Raw genomic sequence first — 7,091 nt, 5'->3', positions numbered from 1 at the left:
TGACCACCGCCCTCACCCCAGATCAACCACTAACAGACTCAAGGGCAACCCAAGAGTCCATGGTGTGGGGCTGACCACCGCCCTCACCCCAGATCCACCACTGACAGCCTCAAGGGCAACCCAAGAGTCCACGGTGCGGGGGCTGACCACCGCCCTCACCCCAGATCCGCCACTGACAGCCTCAAGGGCAACCCAAGAGTCCACGCTGCAGAGGCTGACCACCGCCCTCACCCCAGATCCGCCACTGACAGGCTCAAGGGCAACCCAAGAGTCCACGGTGCGGGGCTGACCACCGCCCTCACCCCAGATCCACCACTGACAGACTCAAGGGCAACCCAAGAGTCCATGGTGTGGGGCTGACCACCGCCCTCACCCCAGATCCCGACACTGACAGGCTCAAGAGGAACCCAAGGGTCCACGGTGCGGGGGCTGGTCACTGCCCTCACCCCAGATCCACCACTGATAGGCTCAAGAAGATCCATGGTATTGGGGCTGGCCGCCACCCTCACCCCAGATCCCACCACTGACAGACTCAATAGCAAACCGAATCACCTTGCCAGTTGGTTTTGACTCACAGTCATTTTCCACTCAGACCTGAGCTCAGGCTGTAAATCACAATGATAAAAGACTATCTACATTTAAGCCTTGTTAGATTTGAACCACTGGAGATGTGAGGTCTTTGAGTTACTAAGCACAACTCACTATGAACTACATCACCAGAGACTTGTCCCCCAAAATCCGTGCTGGAATTCTAAGGAGCTGCACTGGCAACCCAAGAGTATACGGTCTCAATCCGTCAGCTGCTCCTCGGGAGAAATCTGGGCAATTCACTCTCTTGCGATTTACCGCCTCTGAATACCTACTGGAGGATCAGCTGTGAGTCAGTTCTGACTCGATGGCACGGAACAATAACTACGTGAAAAGACTGGGGTGGGGGCATTGAACCCACCAGCTGCCCCTGAAGAGAAAGATGAAATGGCTTGTGTTGTGTTCACAGTCTGCATTCTTGGAATATGGGGTAGGTTCTACTCGGCCACACAGGGTTGCTAAGAGCCTCTACGGTTGTCTCCACTGAGCTCGTGGATGCAAATCTTGTTCAGAAGTAGGTTTTTCTTTGTTGTGTCAATGAGGCCCTGTGGGTATGGAGCTCTCCTAAATGGAATCGCTTCTGAGTGATGCAGGTAGCGGGGCACAGAGACGCGCAGGGACAGGTGAGGGGAAGAGAAATGGGTAGGAAGGACCCCAGGAACTGAGGACCACTGAATTCCAGAAGCTGGGATGACACAGACCAACCCCCCATACCCTGCCTCAGGGAGCACACCCCAGATCAGGACTTTGAGCCTCCTGCACTGTGGAGAAAAAAAAAAAAAAGAATTTGCTTTTAAAAGCCACCTCCTTGTGGTATCTCACTTATCGCAGCACTAGGAAACTAAGAGAGCACCGTGGGGCCATCACAGCTAGGCCGGCGCTGTCAGGTCAGTAAGAGAGGCTCGAAGGTGACAGTGACCTCTGGGCACGGCGCTCCCAGAAGTCACCAGCGAGGCTGGCCCGTCCGCTCTCCAGCACCTCAGTGGACCTCAAGCAGGACCAGCAACTGCAGGCTCTCTCTTTGCATGGTTCTCTGCAGAGCCTGCTCCTAGAAGACCTCGGCTCTCAGGAGTTTCCATCACAATCAGGCTGGGCCCCATACGCAGCCGTATTAGAAGGGTAAGCAGATGGGGGATGAAGCGGGGGCTGGCTCCCTGATCCTCTCAGTTCTATCAGAGTGGTCCAGGCCGGGTTTTAGCACGCACCTTCTCTGAAGAAGTGCCCTGATGCCAGAAAGATGAGTCCCTTGTCAGGAGACAAGGAGACAGGGGCCCCTCTGTGAAGCTGATTCCTGATTCCTGCCCTTGCACCCACACTCTTCACCTTTGCCCTCATTCCATCTACAGGACTCCTCTTCACCCTCCACATCCCTCAAGTGCCCCCCTGGTAGAGGCACCTGGAGCAGACAGCCTGGCTCAGTCAGGAGTAGCCATCACTCCTGCACCAGCCTGGCCACTGGACATCTGTTCCAGGGTGTGGCTCCCAACTGAACTACCACGCTAGTCTCCCACAGAGCCTGAGCTCTTCACACGCCAGGGTTGCCGTGGGCATCCGTTCGAGCCCTCACTTCAACCCAGCAGTTCCAGGCCCGGTCTGGTCCTCGCCTCCTCAGTGGCAGGGCTCAGCCACTTCAGGCAGGATGATGCTGTCTGGCCCCCAACATCCTCTGGCTTCACAAGACCCCACAGAGGAGTTAAGGGACAGATCCTGGCCTCACGACTAGGGCCCCACAAAGGGGCCGGGCTCTGAACAAGAACACCCTGCTGTCCCCACCAGTCGCCCTCAGCCGTATGACGACGGGAGAGGCAGGGCCTCGCTCTCCCTGGGCGTCCCCCAGGCCAGTGACACCACACCTCACACCAGCACCACAGTGGCAGCCGCTAAACGGGCGATTCCCACAGGCTGCCGGCACGCTGTGGTAATTGAGCTCCAGGGGACTGCCTCTTTCCTCCCTTCCACGGCTCTGCCATTTCCCATGGCCCAGCTGCAGGCCCGGAGGGGAGATGGGCAGTCATACTGTGCAGGTCCAGTCACACTGCGCACAGACTTCTGAAGCTACCTCACCAGGGGAGCAGAGGATATCTCAAAGGAGTCTGACAAGGCAAGTGCCCTCCATGACGCCTGCCCTCTTGACGGGGTATCCAACTCAGAGACACAGCATCCTAAACCTGCCCCATTCTCAATTTTAATTCTCCAATCTTTCGCCTAGGGTGAGAAGACATAAGGTTTGGGGAAGGCCCCTTCATCAAACCAGGACTGGAATGACAGACTTGTTCAGTTCACATACCAGTGGTCCCACGAGGTCTGGTTTTTCCCTGGCCATTGGGAAGCTTGCCAGTGACTAGGGTCTCTCAGGACGCTATTTACCTGCCTGTGTGAGTCTCATGTTTTCCAGGCCACCTGCAAGATTCTCCTTCTTGGACAGCTAGCAGGTCTGCCACCAGCCATTCTCACAGATCCTCGGTTCAGCAATCCACTGAGAGACCCAGGAGATTTCGAAAACATCACTACAAGTAGGCTCAGAATGAAACTGATAGAGCCCTTTCAAGGTACTGTGCTCTGTCCATACCTCAATCTCATTTGGTTCTCCCAACAGCCCTGTGAGGTATGGAATTTTGTCTCTATTTTATGGATGAAGAGACTTAACCTCAAGCCTCTTAGATCAAGGATACTGTTTAGTAATATAATGGGCTCCTGAAAAATGGCCACCATGTCTTAATGCTAGGAGCCTGTGAATATGCTATTTTATACAGCGAAAGGGACTTTTAAAAGCTTCAATTAAAGACTTAGAGATGGAGATTATCCTGGATTATCTGGTGGACAAAAGGGTCCTTATGAAGAAGAGCAGGGTAGGAAGGCGAGGGTGATGCCCATGAAACAGTGTCAGGGTGCCCACTGCTGGGTTTGAAGATGAAAACCCCGGAACATGGGCTGCCCCTGAGGCTGGGAAGAATTCTCCTCTCTGGGGCCTCCAGGAAGTCCTGCAGACACTTTGCGTTGAGCCCAGGGAGACCCACTTTGGGTTTTGTCCTTCAGAATGATAAGATAACAAGCAAGTGTTGTTTCAGGTCACTGAGTTTGGGGTTACTTGTTAGTGAAGCAACAAGAAACTAATAGAGATGCAAAGAAAATGTAGGACAGAGCCCAGCTCTGGTCCCCGGGGTACCCCACTCCAGGCCTCTGCCTGAAGCCCTCTTGTACCTCTGCACTATGGCATCAAAAATCACCGGCCCCCTTCCTGTCTCCAGACAGAAGAATCTGCACAAATCCTTTTTCTTCAGACCCTCATCTGCCAAGCAGGAATGGGACCTGATGCCAGGGCGGTGTCATCCACACAACACGTGTGAAAGCCCAGTGAGGTGAACAAAGCTGCCAGTTCATGGTGACTTCCTATGTTAAGGGCAGAAGGAAGTCTTCTTTCGCTTTTCAAAGAGAAGAGCGAACTGGGGGGGAGGGGTGGGCAGGGAGAAAAATGCAACAATGAATGAATGGAAATCCAAAACCTCTGTAAATGTTCATTAAAATTAAGGAAAAAAAAAAAAGAGAGAGCAGAATTATGTTCCCACAGACTGTCAGGAAGTCGATCACCAGACCTTTTTTCTGCGGTACCTCTAGGTAGATTCAGACCACTACCTTTGTGATTAGTTGTTGTTGTGTGCTGTTGAGTTGGAACTGACCCATAGCTGACCCTCTCCAGTGGGTTTTCAGAGGTTGTAAACTGCATGGGAGGAGATTGTCCACCTTTCTCCCACAGAGCAACCAGAGGATTTGAACTGCTTGTCTTTGGTTTGATGGCACAATTCCTTACCACAAAGTCACCGGTGGCTGTTGCTTTTATTACATTTTGTTGAGTCTCTTGCGACTCATAGCGACCCTAAGTACAACAGGTCTGAAGCCTACTCTGTCCTGAGACAGTCTCACTGACTCTAACACACCAACTCCCATTACCCCAGTTACTGTGTCCATCTCATTTCGGGTCTTTCTCTCCTGTGCTGACCCTGCACCCTTCCAAGCATGATGTCCTGCTTCAAGGACCAGTCCATTCTGGCCACATGCCCAAAAGTATGTTAGACAGAGCTTCAAAAACCCTAGCCTCCAAGAAGAAACTTGGTTTTACCCTCTCCAAGACAGACCTATTTGTTTTCTTGGTGGTCCATGGTATGCTCAAGACTCTTCTCCAGCACCACAACTCAAAGACATCAATACTTCTTTCATTATCTTTGTCACTGTCCAGCTCTCTGATGCACAGCAAGTAACTGCGAAGACCATGGCCTGAATCAGGTACACCTTAGTCTCTAGACTGACATCATTGATGGGTATAAACAATTTGGGCCAATTGTTTGACCTTCCCATTTGGGAAAAGGATTTCATGGAATGTGAGGAGACTTCTATACAAGAATATATGATCTGCTGCTTTTTGAAAGAAAGCCTCAACTGAGCATTCCTGGCTGGCTCTGTGTGATGGGCGGGCCTGGGCTCGGTCGCCTTCCTGACACACTTGAAAACGGAATAAGAAACCAGAAAAGTATCCGGCTGAGCTGAGCAGGAACACTGCCTGGAGGACGCAGTACAGTAGCAGGAAAGGGGTAGCGCCAGCAGCCAGCCAGCCTGCGGGTCATGGCAAAGCAGGGGGGCAGAGGACCGCAGGACTCACTGACCAGACCAGGCTGGCCTGTCTGTGTAGATGAGTCACTCTCAGCTCTTTCCAGGCTACTCACATCTTTGCAGAAAGAGTTCTCTGCCTCAGATCAGAAGAAGCGAGCAGGCATGCATGCCCGTATCAACCCAGGAAAAAGGCAGGGCAGGTGACCCTTCTGAGTCCTGCCAGCCACAGCCAGAGTCCCGTGGTGGGAAATAACGAGCGTAAACTATCGGGGTGTTGCCTTTTCCACATCCAGCCCTGGCTGACGGTGGGGAGCGGCAGCAGTTCATTTCTCTGCCACTTGTCTGCTGTAAGCCCTTTCCTGGATGACCTGGCCTTACGTGAGCTGGTAAACCGTTCTCAGCTATTGCTATGTGTTTGAGAGAGTTTGAGACCCCAGATACAAGATTGCTGCCCAGCACTCCAGGTTCCTCAAGGAGCCCCGGACACAGCCAATATCAGGTAGATGAAAGCACCTGATCTCCCACCAGCGTCCACTGTTTGCACTGCCCAGTCCTCTCAGGCAGATCAAGCTAGTAGGGAGAAAGGCCGAAGGGGAGGGTTTCTTTCAGGCTTAGCCCAGCTGAACACCTACAACCTGCCCTGTCATTGCCCCCAAACATCTCCTTCCCTTAAAGAAATCTTGTCAACCTCAGGCTTAAATGCCAGCAAGGACCATTGTCACAGTCTGCGGGGAAATGCTTGAAGCTTAGGCTATCAAAATCCTCAGCCCCCAGCAAGCAAAAAAAAAAACAAACCAAAAAACAAAACCAACGAAAAAAACCACACACACACACCAAACACGTCCAAATAGGGAAATGAACTATGGGGGGCACTTGCATATATTTGTGCTATTAAATGTGTATTTTTTAAGAGCTCAAAAACCCCACAACTTCAAGCCATGTGGCTTGATTGCCCATTTGAATCTGACGGAGGGACGTGGGAGGATTCTGTGAACAGATCCTGTGCACCAGGAAGGCAGAATGTTCCTCCGTGTGAACACGAGGTCTCTTCTCAAAGTGAGTGCAATGGAGTCTGGCGTTCGGTTGGTTTCTTTTCTTTAATTCCCCACAGGAACACATTCTGCAGGGATTGTAACAAAAATACAGAGGGGAAAAAAACCCCAACACCCCAATTTCACATACCCACATTTGACTGTTTTCGGCAACTTTCCAAGGACGGCGGGGCGGAGCACAAAGCCGGGCAGTGTTATCAGCATCGTTGGCATCTCCCTCCGCTGACACCTTGATGGGCCCAGACCCAGCAGCAGCTTCTCCTGCTCCCAGGCAGCCTCCTTGAATGCAGGTGCTGTGTCCGCACACACTTGTAACTTCCACTCCCCAACCCCAGCCCCTCCTGTGTTTCTCCAAAGAGCTGAGCTATTCCAAAGGCACAAGCTTTGCCCAGTTGGGGACTTAGCCGATGTCTGAATAGACGTGACACTGACAGGCACTGAAACTCACAAAGGCAGAGCGATGGGCACTGAATGTCCTTGTGGGGTTGACAGAAATGTCCTGGGATTAGATATATTGTTCTAGATATATTGTTCTGTTTTGTCCAGCCAGAACCAATGCACAGATGACCCTCGGGGGGTTTTCAGAGGCGGTAAAGTGCACAGGAGGAGATCGCCCGTCTTTCCTCTGAGGAGCGGCTGGTGGATTTGAACCGCCTGCCCCTTGTGTTGGCAGCAAAATTCCTTAGAAATGGGATGTGCTAGGTGACCAATGGAAAGGCTGGGTGTTCAAATCCACCCAGCAGGACCACAGAGGAAAAGACCTGGTGACCTATTGCTATTAGATCAAGCTACAGAAACGCTGAGGAGTTGGGCTGAAGTCTAACACACACACACACACACACACTC

The 7,091-nt window shown here is 52.2% G+C and overlaps 1 protein-coding gene across 6 annotated transcripts in view; it reads right to left on the bottom strand.

Moving 5' to 3' along the window:
• Positions 1-7,091, bottom strand: part of SCN5A (sodium channel, voltage-gated, type V, alpha subunit) — a 99,885-nt gene that overhangs the window by 86,702 nt on the left and 6,092 nt on the right. The gene's annotated exons all lie outside the window — the stretch shown is intronic.

The sequence above is a fragment of the Elephantulus edwardii genome, unplaced genomic scaffold (assembly GCF_000299155.1).
Source record: "Elephantulus edwardii isolate Elephantulus edwardi_28Jun2011 unplaced genomic scaffold, EleEdw1.0 scaffold00091, whole genome shotgun sequence".
Classification (NCBI taxonomy): Eukaryota; Metazoa; Chordata; class Mammalia; order Macroscelidea; family Macroscelididae; genus Elephantulus; species Elephantulus edwardii.
This window is presented reverse-complemented; position numbering and strand designations above follow the sequence as displayed.